This window comes from Schistocerca nitens, chromosome 7, assembly GCF_023898315.1.
Source record: "Schistocerca nitens isolate TAMUIC-IGC-003100 chromosome 7, iqSchNite1.1, whole genome shotgun sequence".
Classification (NCBI taxonomy): domain Eukaryota; kingdom Metazoa; phylum Arthropoda; class Insecta; order Orthoptera; family Acrididae; genus Schistocerca; species Schistocerca nitens.
The window spans coordinates 53,476,356-53,500,323 of NC_064620.1; positions in this window are offsets into that span (position 1 = coordinate 53,476,356).

Consider the following 23,968-nt stretch of genomic DNA (forward strand, 5'->3'; position numbering starts at 1 on the left):
TTTAGGTCGCACTATACACACAAAATTAAATATAGTTTTTCGTGAGTTTGTTGCTTTTAAAATGTATCACACATTTTGCAGTATCAAGTACAGGTTGATTCTAATACAGCTTTAAAGCTTCTCTTACATATAGAGCACTAATAAAACGATTGAGGCACATGATTAAAGGGCCATCTTGTCTTAAAATACTTCAAGTTGCATTCAATTATTGTTGCAGTACGGAATTGCGCCACAAAGAACGGCAGAAAATTGGAAGTCATGTGGTTAAGGTGAGATCTTGTAGAAAAAGTGGCAACAGAATTGCGTTCAAACTGGTTGTAGCATTCGTCATATCAATTCTCCAGGTCACCCACTAGATTCAGAGGCTTTCGTCAAGTGAATAAGAGACAGGTTTTTTCGGAGTTCCAGGAAATAAACGCATCGTGCGTTGCGACAATTTTGAGTTCCTCATCCAACTGCCTGGAGATAAGAAAAAGATTGCACCCGAAGCTATAGAGACTGACACAGTTACACGTCCTCCAGGTGCAGATGAGGAAGCACATTCTATGCGGCAGTCCCACTTTCAGTCACTCTGTACTCATAATTCCAGGTAATTAATGGATGTCGCAGTTTTCGATGATTCTTCGGAAGTCATATAATCAAACAATAACACGTCTTTCCGCCTCTTTATAAGCGATACGGGTGTTTATGTTGCCCTAGCTCCAAATGTCGATCTTTTGCAGAGCATCAGCAATGCGACTTCTCTCATCTCCATTCAGTTACTGGGCAGCGCCATTCCGTTTTGGGCTCTCTAGCAGTAAGTAATAGCTCCGTAACCTTAACATTACTGTGTGTGCCACAACTGCAGTTAATTGTCTGGAGACAGAGATGTATCTAACAACGAAACTTTATTCTTCATGGTGGCAGAAAAGAGTTAAGCCTACACCTTGTAAATTACATCTACATCTTTATGGATACACTGCAAATCATACATAAGTGCCTGGTAGAGGGTTCATCGAACCACCTTCACAATAATTCTCTAATATTCGACTCTCGAACAGCACGCGAGCAAAATGAAGATCTATGGCTTGCCGTGCGGGCTCTGGTTTCCCTTATTTTATTATGATAATGGTTTCTCCCTATGTAGGTCGTCGTCATCAAAATATTTTCGTATTCTGAGGAGAAAGTTAGTGACTGAAATTTCGTGAGAAGATCTCGACGCAGTGAGAAATACCTTTGTTTAATGATGTCCACCCCATATCCTGTATCGTGTGCGTGACACTCTCCCATCTATTCTCCAATAGACAAAACGTGCTGCTCTTCTTTGAACTTGTTCGACGTTCTCCTTTAACTGTGACTGGTAGGGATCCCACACGGCGCAGAAGTACTCCAAAAGAGAGCGGACAAGCGTAGTGTAGAGAATAGAATCACTTTAGTAGATATGTAGCATCTTCTAAGTGTTCTACCGGTAAAACGCAGTCTTTGTTTCGCCTTCCCCACAACATTCTGTGTGTGTTCTTTCCCATTTAAGTTGTTCGTAATTGTAATTCGTCGATATTTAGTTGAATTTATGACCTTTAGATTTCATTGGTTTATTGCGTAACCGAAGTTAAAGTGACTTCTTATAGCACTCAAGTGGAAGACAGCACAGTCTTCATTATTTAGGGTCAGTTTCCCGTCTTCCACCATACAGATATCTCTTAAATCGTTTTGAAATTTGGTTTGATCTTCTTAAGACATAATTAGACGTCATTTGCAAACAACCTAAGACGACTGCTCAGATTGTCTCATAAATTGTTCACATAGATAAGGATCAGCAGAGGGTCTATAGCACTTCCTTGGTGAACGCCTGATATCACTCAATGGCCTTGCTTCAATTACTATGAATTGTGGGGTTCCTCACGAATCCTATAGCGTAACTGAGAAGATATTCCATAAGCACGTAATTTGAACACTAGCCGCTTATGAATAACTGTGTCGAAAACCTTTTGGAAATCTAGAAACGCGAAATCAATTTTAGACCCTTGTCGAGAGCACTCAACACTTCGAATGAGTAAAATAACTACTTGCGTTTCAGAAGAAAGATGTTTTCTAAATCCATATTTTCTTTGTGTCAATAGACCGTTCCCTTCGAGGTAGTTCGTAATTTTCGAACACAATATACGTTGCAAAATCCTACCGCATATGGTATGAGCCTCTAATATAGTGAATTACTCCTGTTGTCTTTCTAAAATATTGGGGTCACTTGTGCACTTTCCAGTCTTTGGGTACGGATCTTTCGTCGAGCGAACGATTGTATATGATTGTTAAGTATTGAGCTACTGTATCAGCATACTCTGAAAGGAACATAGGTGGTATGCAGTCTGGACCAGAAGACTTGCTTTTGCTAAGTGAATGAAGTTGCTTGACTAATCTGAGGAGATCTACTTCTAAGTTGTTCATGTTGGCCGCTGTTCTTTATTCGATTTAGTAATATTTACTTCGTCTTCTTTGGTGAAGGAATTCAGGAAGGCTGTATCAGTAATATTGCTGTAGGAGCTCTGTCATCGATGGTACTGTTCGATACAGTTCCACACTGTCGCCTGATTAACAAAGTAAGAGCCTACGGAATGTGGCTGGATTGAGGAGTTTTTAGCAAACAGAACACAGCATGTTGTTCTCAATGGAGAGACGTCTACAGACGTTAAAGTAACATCTGGCGTGCCACAGGGGAGTGTTATGGGACCATTGCTTTTCACAATATATATAAATGACCTAGTAGATAGTGTCGGATGTTCCATGCGGCTTTTCGTCGATGATGCTGTGGTATACAGATAAGTTGCAGAATTGAAAACTGCAGCGAAATGCAGGAAGATCTGCAGCGGATAGGCACTTGGTGCAGGGAGTGGCAACTGAACCTTAACACAGACAAATATAATGTATTGCAAATACATAGAAAGAAGGATCCTTTGTTGTATGAATATATGATAGCGGAACAAACACTGGTAGTAGTTACTTCCGCAAAATGTCTGGGAGTTTGCGTACGGAACGATTTGAAGCGGAATGATGATATAAAATTAACTGTTGGTAAGGCGGGTGCCAGGTTGAGATTCATTGGGAGAGTGCTTAGAAAATGTAATCCATCAACAAAGGAGGTGGCTTACAAAACACTCGTTCGATTTACACTTGAGTATTGCTCATCATTGTGGGATCCGTACCAGGTCGGGTTGACAGAGGAGGTGGAGAAGATCCAAAGAAGAGTGGCGCGTTTCGTCACAGGGTTATTTGGTAAGCGTGATAGCGTTACGGAGATGTTTAGCAAACTCAAGTGGCAGACTCTGCAAAGAGGCGCTCTGCATCGCGGTGTAGCTTGCTGGCCAGGTTTCGAGATGGTGCGTTTCTGGATGAGGTATGGAATATATTGCTTCCCCCTACTTATACCTCCCGAGGAGATCACGAATGTAAAATTAGAGAGATTTGACCTCGCACGGAGGCTTTCCGGCAGTCGTTCTTCCCGCGAACCATACGCGACTGGAACAGGAAAGGGAGGTAATGACAAAGTGGCACGTAAAGTGCCCTCCGCCACACACCGTTGGGTGGCTTGCGGAGTATAAATGTAGATGTAGATGTATTTCCATTACTATTGCGCAGAGTTAATACTGACTGCGTCTTCCTGGTAGGGTACTTTACGTACCTCCAGAATCTCTTAGAATTTTCTGCCACGATTCGAGACAAAATTTCGCTGTCGAAACTATTACAGAAATTTCGCATTCGCGCTAAATTGTACGACAACATCGTCCACGAAAGACCTTGTGAGATTTCCTGCATTATTTAGTATGTCATTTACACATAATGTTAGCAGTAAAGTTCTGATAACGCTTTCTTGGGATACGTGAGAAGCTGCCTTTGCCTGTGGAGTTTTCTCACCGCATAATATCTGATTTATATAATAAAATTTTAAACAGCCGACCAGTTTGCAATGGATAAAGAAATTCTTTACCTAGGTTTCGACAAATATAAATTTGTCTTCTTCAGAAGGTAGTAATTTTACATTAGTAAGGACTAATGTACCATCGCCGTTTTTACAATTGTCGGCATAGATCCATGTGTCAAAAATAAAATATAGCCCTAGAGTTGGGGTTTGTCACGTAGATATAAAACAGCTCGTTGATCTTGCAGAGCTCACAACCGACTTGTTGTTGTGAGCTCTGCAAGATCAATGAGCTGTTTTATATCTACGTGACAAACCCCAACTCTAGGGCTATATTTTATTTTTGACACATGGATCTATGCCGACAATTGTAAAAACGGCGATGGTACATTAGTCCTTAATAATGTAAAATTGCTACCTTCTGAAGAAGACAAATTTATATTTGTCGATACCTAGGTAAAGAATTTCTTTATCCATTGCAACTGGTCGGCTGTTTATAATTTTATTGCGTGAAACCGTTGCTGTTGTGCAGCTATGTTTAAAACATCTGATGTATATAGTAAGCCGTTTCACACATTAATTTGTGTCGCAGACTGTTACTACCTGTAAACAGTGCGCCGTGTAAGCAGAGTGGCACTTAGAGGGCCAGAGCTGTGGCGGACGTGCGGTCACTCAGCCCGGGCCGCGGCCCCGCACTGGTAGGGTTTCACGGCCGCCAGGGGACGCCGTCATAGCGGCAGTTCGGGGACCACTCAGCTCGTCAGGGCCGGCCTAGGAGGCCCGCCGCGCCGGCGACGCGGCCAGAGCGGCGTAATTACGCGAGAGCCGCAGCAGACGGGCAGCCATCAGGACGCGAACAGCCAGTGGCGCCTCTCCCGCGGGTTACTCGCGTGTGCGGAGAACGTGTCATCAGCACCCTGCCACGAAGATGTCTCCCCAGTTACGGCGAAATCAGGCCGCACCCTTTTGCCCACCAGCGACTGAATTAGTGCCTAGTGAAGCTCGTGGTTATGCATTCGTGTACAAAACTTAAGAACTAAACTACTTTTCGCACTATGTGTCACTGCTAACAAGGGAACCTGCCCATCGCACCCCCCTCAGATTTAGTTATAAGTTGGCACAGTGTATAGGCCTTGAAAAACTGAACACAAATCAATCGAGAAAACAGGAAGAAGTTGTGTGGAACTATGAAAAAAAATAAGCAAAATATACTAACTGAGTAGTCCATGCTCAAGATATGTAACATTAAGGATAGTACTACCTCAGTAGCACCGTGGTCCTGTGGTTAGCGTGAGCAGCTATGGAGCAAGAGGTCCTTGGTTCGAATCTTCCCCCGAGTAAATATTTTAATTTTTTACTTTCAGACAATTATCAAAGTTCAGGCACACACACACACACAATAAACTTCGTTCTCCAAAATTCCAGGACATGTTCAGATTTACTTGGACATATGAAGGATTTGACTGTCTACACACGGAAAAATTTGAAAAAGTTAAAAACATATGTTTTGACAGAGCACAGGGAAAACTGAGCGACTGTTGCAGTCATTTGTTGCAGTTTATGTGACAAACTCTTATGTTTTCATCACTTTTTTGGGAGTGATTATGACATCCACAAGAAAACCTAAATCGGGCAAGGTAGAAGAATCTTTTTACCTATTCGCCAAGTGTACAAGTTAGGTGGGTCGACAACATATTCCTGTCATGTGACGCACATGCCGTCACCAGTGTCGTATAGAATATATCAGACGTGTGTTCCTGTGGTGGAATCGGTTGACTTATGACCTTGCGATGAAATGTTTTCGGTTCCCATAGGAGAGGCACGTCCTTTCGTCTACTAATCGCACGGTTTTGCGCTGCGGTCGCAAAACACAGACACTAAACTTATTACAGTGAACAAAGACGTCAATGAACGAATGGACAGATCATAACTGCGAAAATAAAGAAATTAAATTTTTCACTCGAGGGAGGACTTAAACCAACGATCTCTCGTTCCACTGCTGCTCACGCTAACCACGGCGCTCCTGATCTCACACTCTCCTTGATGTTGCTTATCTTGCACATAGACTACTCAGTTTGTATATTTTGCTTATTTTTTTCATAGTTCCACACAACTTCTTCCTGTTTTCTCGATTGATCTGTGTTCAGTTTTTCAAGGCCTATCCACTGTGCCAACTTATAACTAAATCTGAGGGGGCTGCGATGGGGAGGTTCCCTTGTAAGTAGTACAGCTCGGTAAAACTCGGAACACACTGTAACTAGGTAACCTCTTCTGATGCTAGTCAATTGTCAGGATGAGCATTACTGCAAAGGGCATTTGATTATAAAGCATTATGTCAGGGTGAAAATACTAAAGAAATTAATTTTTGTCTCTTAACTACATGTGGGCAGGGTGGGTTCTTCCTTGGCTCGGGTATGATGTAGAATGAAACAGCATTTTTACATAAGATAACTTTTATTGAAAGATTTGCACAATGGTTTCCTTACTGGATTGTTCCGGCCGGGAGAGCGGCAGCTGTGTCGTTTGCGAAGCCTTCTGCTGCGTGAGCGGCGGCGTCTGATTACGCCTGGCGTTGTGTATCTCGTGTCGCTGTTTCGCCCAATTGACTGGAGATGCGCGTCGTGAGGTGGCCCGTTTAATTATTGAGAACGAAGTCGTGAATCGGATGGTGATACTTTGGATGTGGTGTCCCAGTGTTTCTCTTCTCTATGCGGCCACGTGTGTCAGTGTTGTGCGTCGGCCAGCGGAGCGGCGCGGCGGGGGAAAGCCAGTGTTCCAGACTCGAACAACGGACTCCAGCTTGCCAGTCTTCGGCTGTCAGATCTTCATCACCAGCTAACAGGTGACTGCTGATGTGAGGCCGTCTCCTTCCCGTCCTCACGAGTCACCCGGGTACGTAAAAATCAGTGTTCAAATGCCTTCTAACTTCTGTCTTCTGGCGGCGAGGCTGCTGCTTGCTATTCCACTACAGCGGCGGACTTGGTGCTTCTGTGTACGATGTAGTCTCTTCCTGCATGACAGTCTGTAGCACCGACTGAACTTCACTAGAACTGAACTCTAACCGAAACTGAACTGAAAACTACTGTCGGGCCCACTGCGTCTCGAGTATTTATTCACTTCAGTTCACTGGAGGTGAACGAATTCACGGTCATTACTTCTTCTGTCACGTTGAAAAGCTTCTCGAAGAATCTTCTTAACGTCGGTCATTGGCTCTTGGAATGTAGGCGAGGGTCTTTGATCACATGTGACAATTGAGAAACACGTGAGCCGGTCAGACAGTGCCCTGATGGCTGAATCGACAGCTTCCGCTTATGTGGAGAGGCCGATAGTATTCAACACGTAGAGGCAGGCCACTTCATTCGCCACTCCTCTCGCTCCAAGTGCTCCTCCACTTGCGGAATTCGATGCCTTCGCATACTGTCATCCACAAAAATTAAATCAGGCCCGAATGCAGCCCTGAGAAGACGCACATGGTGAAGGAGTATCGTGTCATAATAACACAGACTAGTGAATGTATCGTGTTCAGTGACCTGCAGGTCAGTACGACCGCGCAATATTATTCCTATTTTCTAATTTGATAGTGGTGGTAGCAGAAAGGAAAGGAATTAATGATCTCACCTGCATCTCGACTCTGTGTGGAATCAGAGGCGACGAATGAAAAATGTGTGCAATATAGGGACTCGAATCTGAGGTATCCTACTTACTAACTAACCGCACTTGCGCGGAATATCTCCACGTACTTCCTAGCCAACCCTCACTTCCGACTAGCGTCACCTACACTGTTGTTGTTGTTGTGGTCTTCAGTCCTGAGACTGGTTTGATGCAGCTCTCCATGCTACTCTATCCTGTGCAAGCTTCTTCATCTCCCAGTACCTACTGCAACCTACATCCTTCTGAATCTGCTTAGTGTATTGATCTCTTGGTCTCCCTCTACGATTTTTACCCTCCACGCTGCCCTCCAATGCTAAATTTGTGATCCCTTGATGCCTCAAAACATGTCCTACCAACCGATCCCTTCTTCTAGTCAAGTTGTGCCACAAACTTCTCTTCTCCCCAATCCTATTCAATACCTCCTCATAAGTTACGTGATCTACCCACCTTATCTTCAGCATTCTTCTGTAGCACCGCATTTCGAAAGCTTCTATTCTCTTCTTGTCCAAACTGGTTATCGTCCATGTTTCACTTCCATACATGGCTACACTCCATACAAATACTTTCAGAAACGACTTCCTGACACTTAAATCTATACTCGATGTTAACAAATTTCTCTTCTTCAGAAACGCTTTCCTTGCCATTGCCAGTCTACATTTTATATCCTCTCTACTTCGACCATCATCAGTTATTTTGCTCCCCAAATAGCAAAACTCCTTTACTACTTTAAGTGTCTCATTTCCTAATCTAATCCCCTCAGCATCACCCGATTTAATTTGACTACATTCCATTATCCTCGTTTTGCTTTTGTTGATGTTCATCTTATATCCTCCTTTCAAGACACTGTCCATTCCGTTCAACTGCTCGTCACCTACACTGTGTGATCAAAATTATCCGGACACCCCAAAAAAATACTTTTTCATGTTAGGTGCATTGTGCTGCCACCTACTGCCAGAGACTCCATACCAGTGACCTCAGTACTCATTAGACATCGTGAGAGAGCAGAATGGGGCGCTCTGCGGAACACAAGGACTTCGAACGTGGACAGGTGATCGATTGTCACTTGTGTCATATCTCTGTACCCGAGATTTCCACACTCCTAAACATCCGTAGGTCCACTGTTTCCGATGTGATAGTGAAGTGGAAAACTGAAGGGACACGTGCAGCACAAAAGCGTACAGGCCGACCTCGTCTCTTGACTGACAGAGCCCACCGACGCTTGAAGAGTGTCGTGATGTCTAACAGGCAGAGATCTATCCAGACCATCACACAGGAAGTCCATACTGCATCAGGATACACTGCAAGTACTATGACAGTTGGCGGGAGGTGGTTTTCCTGTTCGAGCGGCTGCTCATAAGCCGCACATCACGCCGGTAAATGCCAAACGACGTCTCGCTTGGTGTAAGGAGCGTAAATATTGGACGATTGAACAGTGGAAAAACGTTGTGTGGAGTGACGAATCAAGATACACAATGTGGCGATCCGATGGCAGGGTGTGGCTCTGGCGAATGCCCGGTGAACGTCATCTGCCAGCGTGTGTAGTGCCAAGAGTAAATTTCGGAGGTGGTGGTTTTATGGTGTAGTCGTGTTTCTCATGGAGGGGGCTTACACCCCTTTTTGTTTTACGTGGCACCAGCACAGCACAGGCCTACATTGATGTTTTGAGCACCTTCTTGCTTCCCACTGTTGAAGAGGAATTCGGGGATGGCGATTGCACCTTTCAACGCGATTGAGCACCTGTTCATAATGCAGGGCCTGTGGCGGAGTGGTTACACGACTGCAGCATCCCTGTAATGGACTGGCTTGCACAGAGCCCTGACCTGAATCCTTTGGGATGTTTTGGAACGCCGAGTTCGTCCCAAGCATCACCGACCGACGTCGATACCTGTTTCCAGTGCAGCACTCCGTGAAGAATGGGCTGCCATTCCCCAAGAGACCTTCCGGCACTTGATTGAACGTATGTCAGCGAGAATGGAAGCTGTTACCAAGGCTACTCCGTACTCCGTACTGAATTCCAGTATTACCGATGGAGGGCGCCACAAGCTTGTAAGTCATTTTCAGTCAGGTGTCCGGTTACTTTTGATCACATAGCGTAACGTAGTTTCAAAGAATCTCAAGCTCTAGCAAATTTATTATTATCGTGGAAGGTACTATTTTGTGTGTTTGTACTGTGGTGTAAGCAGCGTTGCTCTGTGTCTTTTTCGCTGCGGCTGTGCTATACTGAAGTCACAGTTGGTTTAAAGTGAAATTTGTCTTTAAACATAGGTGTTATTGTCCCAGTCAGCTGTATACATTCAACAAGTCGTAATTCAGCTCAAAAACTGGCAAAGTACTGAACGGTTACATCACCTCTCAAACAGCCACAAGTAAACAGTAACTTTTACGACAATATCTACATTCACGGCAGTGACGTTTAGCGTTATAGTCTGCCGTTTGTAGGGATGACAGCTGGTTTTTGTTTTAATCATGTTCCGCTAGAGAATATAGCAAACTAAATTCTACCATGTAGGATATGATTATGCCAGTGGGGTTCATACGATAACTCATGTGTCAGTCTCATTAGTTCAAAAATGGCTCTGAGCACTATGGGACTTAACATCTTAGGTCATCAGTCCCCTAGAACTTAGAACTACTTAAACCTAACTAACCTAAGGACATCACACACATTCATGCCCGAGGCAGGATTCGAACCTGCGACCGTGGCAGCCCCGCGGTTCCGGACTGCAGCGCTAGAACCGCACGGCCACCGCGGCCGGCGTCTCATTAGTCAAACTACAGTACTTCATTGCTTTCTAAATGAAGGACACGTATTATTACAATATGAATCAGATAATCCTGACTTATAATACAAACTGCTCTGTTTGCAGAAAAAAGTAATGAATTATCTTTGTTTTGGTCTTCAGTCCGAAGAGTCTTCGTCTCTGCCTAAACACTCCATTTAAATGGAATGATTACTGCATTGAATCCTTGGTTTCCCTCTACAGCTTTTGCCATCCGTTACCAAATTGACGATTCCTTGATGTCACACACAGATTTTTAATCGATTTTGTCGTTGAATACCTCGTCGTTACTAACTCGATCTACCAATATAGACTACAACTTGCTTCTGAAGCACCACGTTTCTAAAGCGTCTATTCACTTCTATATGAACTGTTTACCGTCCACTTTTCACTTTCGTACGAGGCTACACCCGAGAGAAATAGTTTCACTAAATGAATCCTAACGTTTAAATTTATATGTGATTTTAAAAGACGTCTCTTTTACACATACGCTTTGCTTGATATCATTAGTTTGCCTTTTGTATCATCTCTATTTCTGCCATCATCAGTTATTTTGCTGCATAACTGCCGAATTCATCTACAACGTTTATTGTCTCACAGCCTAAAGTAATTTATTTGGCATGCCTGATTTAATTTGACTACACTGTATTATCTTTGTTTTAATTGGTTGATAATTGTTATAATTTCTTTTCGAGACATTACCCATTCCCTTCAATTGCTCTTTCACTTCCATTACCGTCTTTGACAGAATTGCAGTCTTCAAGATCCTCACTGCACTTTCCCTGTTTCTACTCGATTTCTGTTAGTACTTGCTCAGTGTAGAGTCTGAACAACATCAGCGATAAACTACACACCATTCGCGTTCACTTCTAAACTACAGAAACTACAGAAACCCTTTCATGTCCTTCTACAGAAACCGGATTGCAGATTATAGTGATAGATTTCTTTGTCTCCATCAAACTCAACTAATTTCTTGGACGCACCTGGGGGCAGTGGAAAAAGATTCCTGTTTAATTTGTTGTTAGCTCACTTGTTCAAGGACAGGAATGTCGCTGTAGGCGTCGCGTCCCCTGGGATAACCGCAACTTTGCTCGGCGGAGTAAGAACTGCCTACTCGGCGTTCAAGCATCCTCTGAAACTTGCGAGTCATAGTAAATACACCCTTCTTCATTTTCCATGCGACTCAAAATCTTATTGAAAATATGCCTTTTCTCTAGTAATAGCAGGGACCCAGTTCTACATCTACATCTACATCTACATCCATACTCCGCAAGCCACCTGACGGTGTGTGGCGGAGGGTACCCTGAGTACCTGTATCGGTTCTCTCTTCTATTCCAGTCTCGTATTGTTCGTGGAAAGAAGGATTGTCGGTATGCATCTGTGTGGGCTCTAATCTCTCTGATTTTATCCTCATGGTCTCTTCGCGAGATATACGAAGGAGGGAGCAATATACTACTTGACTCTTCGGTGAAGGTATGTTCTCGAAACTTTAACAAAAGCCCGTACCGAGCTACTGAGCGTCTCTCCTGCAGAGTCTTCCACTGGAGTTTATCTATCATCTCCGTAACGCTTTCGCGATTACTAAATGATCCTGTAACGAAGCGCGCTGCTCTCCGTTGGATCTTCTCTCTCTCTTCTATCAACCCTATCTGGTACGGATCCCACACTGGTGAGCAGTATTCAAGCAGTGGGCGAACAAGCGTACTGTAACCTACTTCCTTTGTTTTCGGATTGCATTTCCTTAGGATTCTTCCAATGAATCTCAGTCTGGCATCTGCTTTACCGACGATCAACTTTATATGGTCATTCCATTTTAAATCACTCCTAATGCGTACTCCTAGATAATTTATGGAATTAACTGCTTCCAGTTCTGACCTGCTATTTTGTAGCTAAATGATAAGGGATCTATCTTTCTATGTATTCGCAGCACATTACACTTGTTTACATTGAGATTCAATTGCCATTCCCTGCAGCATGCGTCAATTCGCTGCAGATCCTCCTGCATTTCAGTACAATTTTCCATTGTTACAACCTCTCGATACACGACAACATCATCTGCAAAAAGCCTCAGTGAACTTCCGATGTCATCCACCAAGTCATTTATGTATATTGTGAATAGCAACGGTCCTATGACACTCCCCTGCGGTACACCTGAAATCACTCTTACTTCGGAAGACTTCTCTCCATTGAGAATGACATGCTGCGTTCTGTTATCTAGGAACTCCTCAAGCCAATCACACAATTGGTCTGATAGTCCATATGCTCTTACTTTGTTCATTAAACGAGTGTGGGGAACTGTATCGAACGCCTTGCGGAAGTCAAGATACACGGCATCTACCTGTGAACCGGTGTCTATGGCCCTCTGAGTCTCGTGGACGAATAGCGCGAGCTGGGTTTCACACGACCGTCTTTTTCGAAACCCATGCTGATTCCTACAGAGTAGATTTCTAGTCTCCAGAAAAGTCATTATACTCGAACATAATACGTGTTCCAAAATTCTACAACTGATCGACGTTAGAGATATAGGTCTATAGTTCTGCACATCTGTTCGACGTCCCCTCTTGAAAACGGAGATGACCTGTGCCCTCTTCCAATCTTTTGGAACGCTACGCTTTTCTAGAGACCTACGGTACACCGCTGCAAGAAGGGGAGCAAGTTCCTTTGCGTACTCTGTGTAAAATCGAACTGGTATCCCATCAGTTTGGGCAACTTGGTCCTCCCTGAGGAAATGAATGGACAGCTGTTCCACTCGTTGCGGGGTGGACATGCCGAAATCAGACAGCCGTTTTCCAACCATTGAAAAACATTTGTCCTCACTAAGCTTCAGCGCTATGTTAAAATGTTTATCACCACTGGCCTGTGCTGTCCCTCGTTACTGAGCGCAGTTTCTTCGGAAATTATGATTATTCAAAGTGTCGTAGGGTTCGGGAGTCCGCAGTTGGTCAGCATGATAATAAAGAGCTCTGTCAACTTGTCTGATGACCAGCACAATATGGCTCCCCTATTTCAGCGTCCCAGTGGCCATTATCTTCAAGAAGTCTCACATGCTTCCTGCAACACGGCTCTTCCTTCTCTGCCACCGTTTTCAGTGTCTGAGAATTGATATGGCCGCGGACACAGTAACACTTAAGGGGCTCCGGAAAGGCTCAAAATCATGAAAAGTTCAATTTTTACTTTTTGGCGTTTTATAAATCTGCAGACTATTACCTTTTAATAGATATATAATTTATTCAATTCCGAAGACTACAACTATTTTTAAATTTTTTTTGAAATGTGTTCTACATGGGCGTGACCCACTGTGGCGCTGTTAAACTGCTGTCAAATGGTGTTATTATTAACGTCCGTGTTCATCAGGTACATTTTAGTGATGTGAGATAAAGTATGTGTTGTGGCTAACCTGTGATGGTTCAATATACACTCCTGGAAATGGAAAAAAGAACACATTGACACCGGTGTGTCAGACCCACCATACTTGCTCCGGACACTGCGAGAGGGCTGTACAAGCAATGATCACACGCACGGCACAGCGGACACACCAGGAACCGCGGTGTTGGCCGTCGAATGGCGCTAGCTGCGCAGCATTTGTGCACCGCCGCCGTCAGTGTCAGCCAGTTTGCCGTGGCATACGGAGCTCCATCGCAGTCTTTAACACTGGTAGCATGCCGCGACAGCGTGGACGTGAACCGTATGTGCAGTTGACGGACTTTGAGCGAGGGCGTATAGTGGGCATGCGGGAGGCCGGGTGGACGTACCGCCGAATTGCTCAACACGTGGGGCGTGAGGTCTCCACAGTACATCGATGTTGTCGCCAGTGGTCGGCGGAAGGTGCGCGTGCCCGTCGACCTGGGACCGGACCGCAGCGACGCACGGATGCACGCCAAGACCGTAGCATCCTACGCAGTGCCGTAGGGGACCGCACCGCCACTTCCCAGCAAATTAGGGACACTGTTGCTCCTGGGGTATCGGCGAGGACCATTCGCAACCGTCTCCATGAAGCTGGGCTACGGTCCCGCACACCGTTAGGCCGTCTTCCGCTCACGCCCCAACATCGTGCAGCCCGCCTCCAGTGGTGTCGCGACAGGCGTGAATGGAGGGACGAATGGAGACGTGTCGTCTTCAGCGATGAGAGTCGCTTCTGCCTTGGTGCCAATGATGGTCGCATGCGTGTTTGGCGCCGTGCAGGTGAGCGCCACAATCAGGACTGCATACGACCGAGGCACACAGGGCCAACACCCGGCATCATGGTGTGGGGGGCGATCTCCTACACTGGCCGTACACCACTGGTGATCGTCGAGGGGACACTGAATAGTTCACGGTACATCCAAACCGTCATCGAACCCATCGTTCTACCATTCCTAGACCGGCAAGGGAACTTGCTGTTCCAACAGGACAATGCACGTCCGCATGTATCCCGTGCCACCCAACGTGCTCTAGAAGGTGTAAGTCAACTACCCTGGCCAGCAAGATCTCCGGATCTGTCCCCCATTGAGCATGTTTGGGACTGGATGAAGCGTCGTCTCACGCGGTCTGCACGTCCAGCACGAACGCTGGTCCAACTGAGGCGCCAGGTGGAAATGGCATGGCAAGCCGTTCCACAGGACTACATCCAGCATCTCTACGATCGTCTCCATGGGAGAATAGCAGCCTGCATTGCTGCGAAAGGTGGATATACACTGTACTAGTGCCGACATTGTGCATGCTCTGTTGCCTGTGTCTATGTGCCTGTGGTTCTGTCAGTGTGATCATGTGATGTATCTGACCCCAGGAATGTGTCAATAAAGTTTCCCCTTCCTGGGACAATGAATTCACGGTGTTCTTATTTCAATTTCCAGGAGTGTATATCTGTGGTGTGATTGTCGATTGTTTCATGTTTATTTACTCTGTCGTTATCTCGAAAATATTCGTAATTAATTCTGTTTCTTGAGTCTCTGTTTTGTTGAAGTATAATAATGAGTAAAAGTAAAGTTATTAGAAATCCTCTGAAGGCTTTTAAGAAAAGGAGAAATGTTGGAAAGCCAAAGGTATGTGTTATTACTGTAAACAATAAAGACGATGAAAATCCCCCAACATAGCTTGTGTCCCAAAGAAGAAGACAGTTGGTGTAAATATAACAAAGGATTGCTAACTGGTGAAGTGTACACTCATAAGCATAGTCTGCCTCATGCAATTATGGAGGTGATAAAACCTATTTTCAGAGACTTAGCAGCACCTGAACTGTTGAAAAAGTGTATTCACGGAAAAACTCAAAACCCCAATGAAAGTGTAAATAGTGTTATATGGTCGAGAATCCCCAAGACTGTATTTGTTGGAATAGAAACACTTCACTTTGGTGTGTATGATGCTGTTGCGACTTTCAATGATGGCAACATTGTAAGGTGCAAGGTATTTAGAAATATGGGAATGAAGATAGGTTCTAACATGGTACGAGCGATGCTTGCTTTAGACAAGGAACGCCTTCGGGCTGCAGACAGGGCTGTAAAGAGTCTAGAAATACAAGCAAGAGTAAACAGGAGGAGGAACAAGAGGAAGCTGGAGGATGATTTCTAATAACTTTACTTTTACTCATTATTATACTTCAACAAACCAGAGACTCAAGAAACAGAATTAATTACGAATATTTTCGAGATAACGACAGAGTAAATAAACATGAAACAATCGACAATCACACCACAGATATATATTGCAGAGGATGAAGATAATCCATCCTATGGACCTGGAATGCACTAAAAAGTTAATCCAATCTTTGTCGCTCGATTCCCAAAACTTTTATTTTCTCATACTAATTACATGTTTTCTAAGGATCTTCCAAACATATTTGTTTCAAACTTTCAGTAAATGTTACACAGTACCTTCTGCATAATTTAACACAGCCTTTTTCCAAAAAACTGTATATTTTTGAATATATAAATGAAAAATTGCAAAAAAATGTTGTGAATTTTCATTACGATTGAAAAAAAATCATCTTTAATAACTGAACTAAAATTTTGTAAAATCCCTGTGTTAAGTTGTAGCCCATATTTCAATAAATAATCTGTAAAAAGTTCAACTTCCTACCTCAAATACTTTGTGAGGAAAGATCTAATTTATAAGCGTTATTTTAACATTGCAAGCATAGGGCGTTCCGGAGCCCCTTAAAGTAGATTACATGTACGGCGTAAATTCTGACCAGGGCATTTCACACCTTCACAGTTTGCCAGCCTTCGATCATTGTGCCCTCCACACGACGGTGTCATTTTTTTCCGTGACGTGTTACATATGTAATATTTTGGCTCATCGATGTACAGCACGGTTCTGGGAAAGTCGTCCATGTGGGACAGACGGAAAATGCGGTGAGGGTGTCAGTGGGCAGTGTCGCTGTCCTATCGCGCAAATTAGCCTCTTTGAAGGACACGCTCTTGCCGTTGGGAAGGTGCACCACAAGATGTGTCTGTTTCGGGTGGCTGTCGTGAAGCGGCATGCCCAATATCAGCCCGTGCAGCTTCGTTGCTGCTCACATTACTACACGCTCTAAACATCTGCACTTCGTCTCTTGGATTAATATTAGCATAGCCTTGCTGTAGCACAACAAATATCACCTTGTCTCACCCTCTGAGTATTTGCAAATGTATTTAATTGCCGTTACCGAGTTACAAAATCCCACATGAAACTTGGCATTAAATACACTCCTGGAAATTGAAATAAGAACACCGTGAATTCATTGTCCCAGGAAGGGGAAACTTTATTGACACATTCCTGGGGTCAGATACATCACATGATCACACTGACAGAACCACAGGCACATAGACACAGGCAACAGAGCATGCACAATGTCGGCACTAGTACAGTGTATATCCACCTTTCGCAGCAATGCAGGCTGCTATTCTCCCATGGAGACGATCGTAGAGATGCTGGATGTAGTCCTGTGGAACGGCTTGCCATGCCATTTCCACCTGGCGCCTCACTTGGACCAGCGTTCGAGCTGGACGTGCAGACCGCGTGAGATGACGCTTCATCCAGTCCCAAACATGCTCAATGGGGGACAGATCCGGAGATGTTGCTGGCCAGGGTAGTTGACTTACACCTTCTAGAGCACGTTGGGTGGCACGGGATACATGCGGATGTGCATTGTCCTGTTGGAACAGCAAGTTCCCTTGCCGGTCTAGGAATGGTAGAACGATGGGTTCGATGACGGTTTGGATGTACCGTGCACTATTCAGTGTCCCCTCGACGATCACCAGTGGTGTACGGCCAGTGTAGGAGATCGCTCCCCACACCATGATGCCGGGTGTTGGCCCTGTGTGCCTCGGTCGTATGCAGTCCTGATTGTGGCGCTCACCTGCACGGCGCCAAACACGCATACGACCATCATTGGCAGCAAGGCAGAAGCGACTCTCATCGCTGAAGACGACACGTCTCCATTCGTCCCTCCATTCACGCCTGTCGCGACACCACTGGAGGCCGGCTGCACGATGTTGGGGCGTGAGCGGAAGACGGCCTAACGGTGTGTGGGACCGTAGCCCAGCTTCATGGAGACGGTTGCGAATAGTCCTCGCCGATACCCCAGGAGCAACAGTGTCCCTAATTTGCTGGGAAGTGGCGGTGCGGTCCCCTACGGCACTGCGTAGGATCCTACGGTCTTGGCGTGCATCCGTGCGTCGCTGCGGTCCGGTCCCAGGTCGACGGGCACGTGCACCTTCCGTCGACCACTGGCGACAACATAGATGTACTGTGGAGACCTCACGCCCCACGTGTTGAGCAGTTCGGCGGTACGTCCACTCGGCCTCCCGCATGCCCACTATACGCCCTCGCTCAAAGTCCTTCAACTGCACATACGGTTCACGTCCACGCTGTCGCGGCAAGCTACCAGTGTTAAAGACTGCGATGGAGCTCCGTATGCCACGGCAAACTGGCTGACACTGACGGCGGCGGTGCACAAATGCTGCGCAGCTAGCGCCATTCGACGGCCAACACCGCGGTTCCTGGTGTGTCCGCTGTGCCGTGCGTGTGATCATTGCTTGTACAACCCTCTCGCAGTGTCCGCAGCAAGTATGGTGGGTCTGACACACCGGTGTCAATGTGTTCTTTTTTCCATTTCCAGGAGTGTATTTTGGAAAGGCCTGGTGAGTACGGAACGACTCAACTGTTGTCCACCACGAATCCTTGCGCCACACTTATCACTCTCATTCTGACCGTGCATCCGCTGCCCTCGAGCACTCTACGTCTGTACAACGTATATCCATTCCTGTTCGCTTGGGTCTCTTTTAACAGTGGCCGAGGATACATTTTATGTGTTTCCTGTCCTTCACGTACGAGGATATAGGGTTCAGTGATGTGCAAGGACTGTGGAGTGCAATGATCTCTGCTGATATCACTTCATCGACTTGGTTCGGCCGCAGTTTCTGTTTTAACCCCAGCAGCAAATGCACGTGGTACAAGCGGCGCTTTGCCACGCACTAGAATGCATGAAGCACTGCGCTAAACCAAAAATTTCAGTTTCGTAACGAACGCCTCCATCTTTTGCACTTAAATCTTAAAAAGTCGCACTACAATGTTGTGGCGGTAGGTCGATTTGTGCCCGACGATCGGTCCGTCTCTGATCTCGGTCCAGACTTGATTGCACGTGAAGGTGGTGATAAAGTCCGGCCGACTATAGTTCCAGACATAGGAGACGGCGTCCTGGGTATATTCGTGGAGGTTCCTTGGAGTGTTTACGAGTGACTACGGCAGGATGTACACCTGACCTAAGGTTTCAGAATAAACCTACAGCCAAAGGAACTACTGACGTATATAACCTTTTTTAAAGCCTCTTTTTTTTCCTTGAACGCACATCGTTTATTTCATTACTTGATCTGTCTACCTTCTTTGTGTTGGTAGTCAACTGATCGGATGTAAGTGTCCTGTAAAGAAATTTATGTTAATAATAACAGTATTTTAATTTACATATGGTAAAAGATATTTATTTTAATACTCGTTACACTGAAGCAATCTATTCACTGTATTTCAAATTATAGGACGTACAAAAGATTTTGAACGAAATGCTGAGTGGTTAAAGCGATCGTGCGCCAATCACACACTATCATTAAACATTTTCATACAAAACGAAGTCCGATTAGCATTCCACTACATGAGAGTTTCAGTAAAGGCCAAATGACATTAAACGATAACGGGGACCAACACTGCAAACTGCCCTTATTCGAATGGGAACTTGCGATAAAAGCAATTTAAAACAGGTATTTTAAAATAACATTTATATGCTGTCATTAATTTTTAGTTCCATCGCTTTTCAAATATGCCTACTCGATGCGACAAACAGTAAATGTGATAGCTTTAAGTAAATTTTTATTCTGCACACTTGTAAAGATCAGTTCGAAGATTACTCACTAGGTCGTTCTCCGGAGGATCGCAGTAATTGTGAGGGAACTTCGTCTGCTGCAAGGAAACAGTTCTTGCCACGTTCTACACTCCTGGAAATGGAAAAAAGAACACATTGACACCGGTGTGTCAGACCCACCATACTTGCTCCGGACACTGCGAGAGGGCTGTACAAGCAATGATCACACGCACGGCACAGCGGACACACCAGGAACCGCGGTGTTGGCCGTCGAATGGCGCTAGCTGCGCAGCATTTGTGCACCACCGCCGTCAGTGTCAGCCAGTTTGCCGAGGCATACGGAGCTCCATCGCAGTCTTTAACACTGGTAGCATGCCGCAACAGCGTGGACGTGAACCGTATGTGCAGTTGACTGACTTTGAGCGAGGGCGTATAGTGGGCATGCGGGAGGCCGGGTGGACGTACCGCCGAATTGCTCAACACGTGGGGCGTGAGGTCTCCACAGTACATCGATGTTGTCGCCAGTGGTCGGCGGAAGGTGCACGTGCCCGTCGACCTGGGACCGGACCGCAGCGACGCACGGATGCACGCCAAGACCGTAGGATCCTACGCAGTGCCGTAGGGGACCGCACCGCCACTTCCCAGCAAATTAGGGACACTGTTGCTCCTGGGGTATCGGCGAGGACCATTCGCAACCGTCTCCATGAAGCTGGGCTACGGTCCCGCACACCGTTAGGCCGTCTTCCGCTCACGCCCCAACATCGTGCAGCCCGCCTCCAGTGTTGTCGCGACAGGTGTGAATGGAGGGACGAATGGAGACGTGTCGTCTTCAGTGATGAGAGTCGCTTCTGCCTTGGTGCCAATGATGGTCGTATGCGTGTTTGGCGCCGTGCAGGTGAGCGCCACAATCAGGACTGCATACGACCGAGGCACACAGGGCCAACACCCGGCATCATGGTGTGGGGAGCGATCTCCTACACTGGCCGTACACCACTAGTGATCGTCGAGGGGACACCGAATAGTGCACGGTACATCCAAACCGTCATCGAACCCATCGTTCTACCATTCCTAGACCGGCAAGGGAACTTGCAGTTCCAACAGGACAATACACGTCCACATGTATCCCGTGCCACCCAACGTGCTCTAGAAGGTGTAAGTCAACTACCCTGGCCAGCAACATCTCCGGATCTGTCCCCCATTGAGCATGTTTGGGACTGGATGAAGCGTCGTCTCACGCGGTCTGCACGTCCGGCACGAACGCTGGTCCAACTGAGGCGCCAGGTGGAAATGGCATGGCAAGCCGTTCCACAGGACTACATCCAGCATCTCTACGATCGTCTCCATGGGAGAATAGCAGCCTGCATTGCTGCGAAAGGTGGATATACACTGTACTAGTGCCGACATTGTGCATGCTCTGTTGCCTGTGTCTACGTGCCTGTGGTTCTGTCAGTGTGATCATGTGATGTATCTGACCCCAGGAATGTGTCAATAAAGTTTCCCCTTCCTGGGATAATGAATTCACGGTGTTCTTATTTCAATTTCCAGGAGTGTATGTAACTCTTCTCGAAGTAGCATATCTTCCAGCTCAAGTTAATTAACTTCCAGTTTCCTCTCAATAACATTGTCTTCAACTGCATATTCCTTGTAAACATCCTCTACATTTGTCGTTCGTTTTCCTTCTTTCATTGGTACTGGCTTGCCATGTGAACGCTTCATATTCACACTGGTGCTTTGCTTCCTTTGAAAAGTCCCTTTTGTTTGCGTGTACGCGGCATCTATCTTTCTTCTGGTTAGGCACATTCAAAAGCCTTGTATTTGACCTCTATCTTTACCTGCCTTGCCTTTTTTCATATGTTGTATTTTTAAACGCCGTTAGTGCCTTTTGCCTGCTCCAATTTCTGCAATTTTACAATTTCTGATTTCATCATTTGAGGATTTATTTGCTTTGTGTTTTTGCCTGTGTGATCCTATGCTGCCTTCATTGCTACATTTCGTCAAGCTAGCAATCTCTTCCTTGTTTCAAACAATCCTTACTTAATGTCTCGTTTGAATGTTACTTGGTGTCGGAGATTTGATGTTTTACTGGATTCCTGATATTCGCGGTATACTCGTGAAATTATCGTACGGAAAAGTCCCCTTTTCATCGTTACCTCACAGATGCTGTGTCCCGTCGCTCGTGCCATTGTTGCAGCAGTAACGGATGTAACAACTGTGCCAGGCACTTGTCTTATATAGGCGTTGCCGAGCGCAGTGACGTATTCTGCCTGTTTACATATCTCTGTATTTGAATACGCATGCCTATACCAGTTTTCTTCGGCGCTTCAATTATTTCGATGCTGGTTTTATCAGTCATTTGCATTGTCGTCTGCGCAAGTTGTTGTCGCATCTCTGATGTTGGTCAACGAAATGTATTACAGTAAGAGAATAGGTGACAATTTGATGTTAAAAAGGCTAGTACAAAATTTTATTTTAAAGAATAATAAATACACTGCCATTAAAACACAGAATCACAATTATATGTGCTTAATCGTTACGTATTTTCTATCGAACGGTATGAAATAAAAGTTGTTGAAAAAATTTGAGTTCTTGAAACCGGTAATTTCGTTGATGACCTCGTTTCCCTAATTTCACCCATGAATGAATATTTCCATATCCACCTGTAGGAAGACCACAGCATATACGAAGATAGTAAAAAACAGCTTTATCTGTCGTATCTGTGTTAAATGTTTTTATATTGCAGTTCTAGCCAGAAAATGAGGTTGGTTCATCGAAAGATGTGGGTTCATTAAATAACGTCAACAAATTTTTTTTGAGTGGTAGCGGTCCCTGAAACACATTACAAGGTTGTTTAAACAGTCACTGTCGATTAACAGTCACAATAGCTTAATTCACCTTGAGGTTGTATCGTCTATATAATATTGACAATATCGATTTAATATACCCTGCATCTAGGCAATCATCGGTGTAATCCAGTTCACGAAGCATGTCAGTCAGTCTAGTCCATAATTGCGGTGTTTGAATGGATCACATAAGTCAGACTGGACCTAGGAGAAGCAAAAATCGAGCCAACAGAAGCTGAAGTCAGGAATGTATACAGGGACAAGAGACACACGTGGAGTTTTAGATCAGAGAATGAAGCCACAAAGAAACCAGGGACAAAGTGGACTGAAGATAGAAAGAGACTCCTTGGAGGAAAAATGAGACAATCGTGGAAGATCAGAAAGAACGCTCAAATGAGGCAGAATGCTTTGCGTGACACTACAGGGTCTCGACGCAAATAATGCCACAAGTTCAGTCAAAGGCTTCTCTGCTGCCGTTAATTCTTTCGTATTTACTTTTGTTTTCAGATCTCTGCAATTTCAGCCTCTAGATATTGATTATGGGGAATAAACAAGTGAATTTTTTTCATCCCTTTTACATGCCTGTAGCGATCCGCCCCAGCTTCGCAGTGGCAGCACTAATTAGCTACATGAAAACCATATCAAAATACTTACTCTAAACTGAGTTTAGCCTAACATTTAATGACAGAGAAACGTGGTGGAATAGTTCTGGAAATTTCCACCGAATATTTATAAAATTTTTACAGAAACCTTGCTCGTGAATCAGTATATTAGTGAAAACGTTTACTTAAGTTTATAATATGTATAGATACTCGACAATACAGGCGACATACAGTGGCTACTCCAGGTTGGATGTCAAGTTTTCGTATTAGACCCTCGTTGATAAACCACACATCTCCCTGAACACACGTATCATGCTGTAAAGAACTATCACTTCTGTAGGAGAGAGTATCCATCCGCTCTCGTGGCTCTCAACACGGATATGCCAGTTATGATTATAGTTACAGAATGAGCACAGGATAGTGTAGTGTATTTGTATACCTGGTCTACCCTAATACCTAGGTACCTAGGACGATTTACTAGTTTTTAAAGTTGATGGAAATGTCAACTTCTAAAAATTTTATTCAAGTGCCTCCTGGCTACAGATTTCGAATCAATTTATAATTATCAAATTTCGTCCTCACTCTAACATTAAGTATTTCAGTTGCGGTATAGACTTGAATATATGGTAGAAAATACGCTGTGTTGTTTACAAGCTTTTAGAGAAAATAACGGGCAGTAAACGTGCTAAGTTACGAATTATGAAGGGAAAAATGTATGTTTTGAAGAGTTTCATAAGCAGCATTCTACAGTACCAAAATCTTTTAATGATGTTATGTAGCTCCATAACAGGAAATAGTTATTTAATTATCATCCTGTCACAACAGCGAACTTGCAAGTCCACGCCATACATACATTTTAATATTCACGCTAAATGAACGCGAGTTGAACATACTGG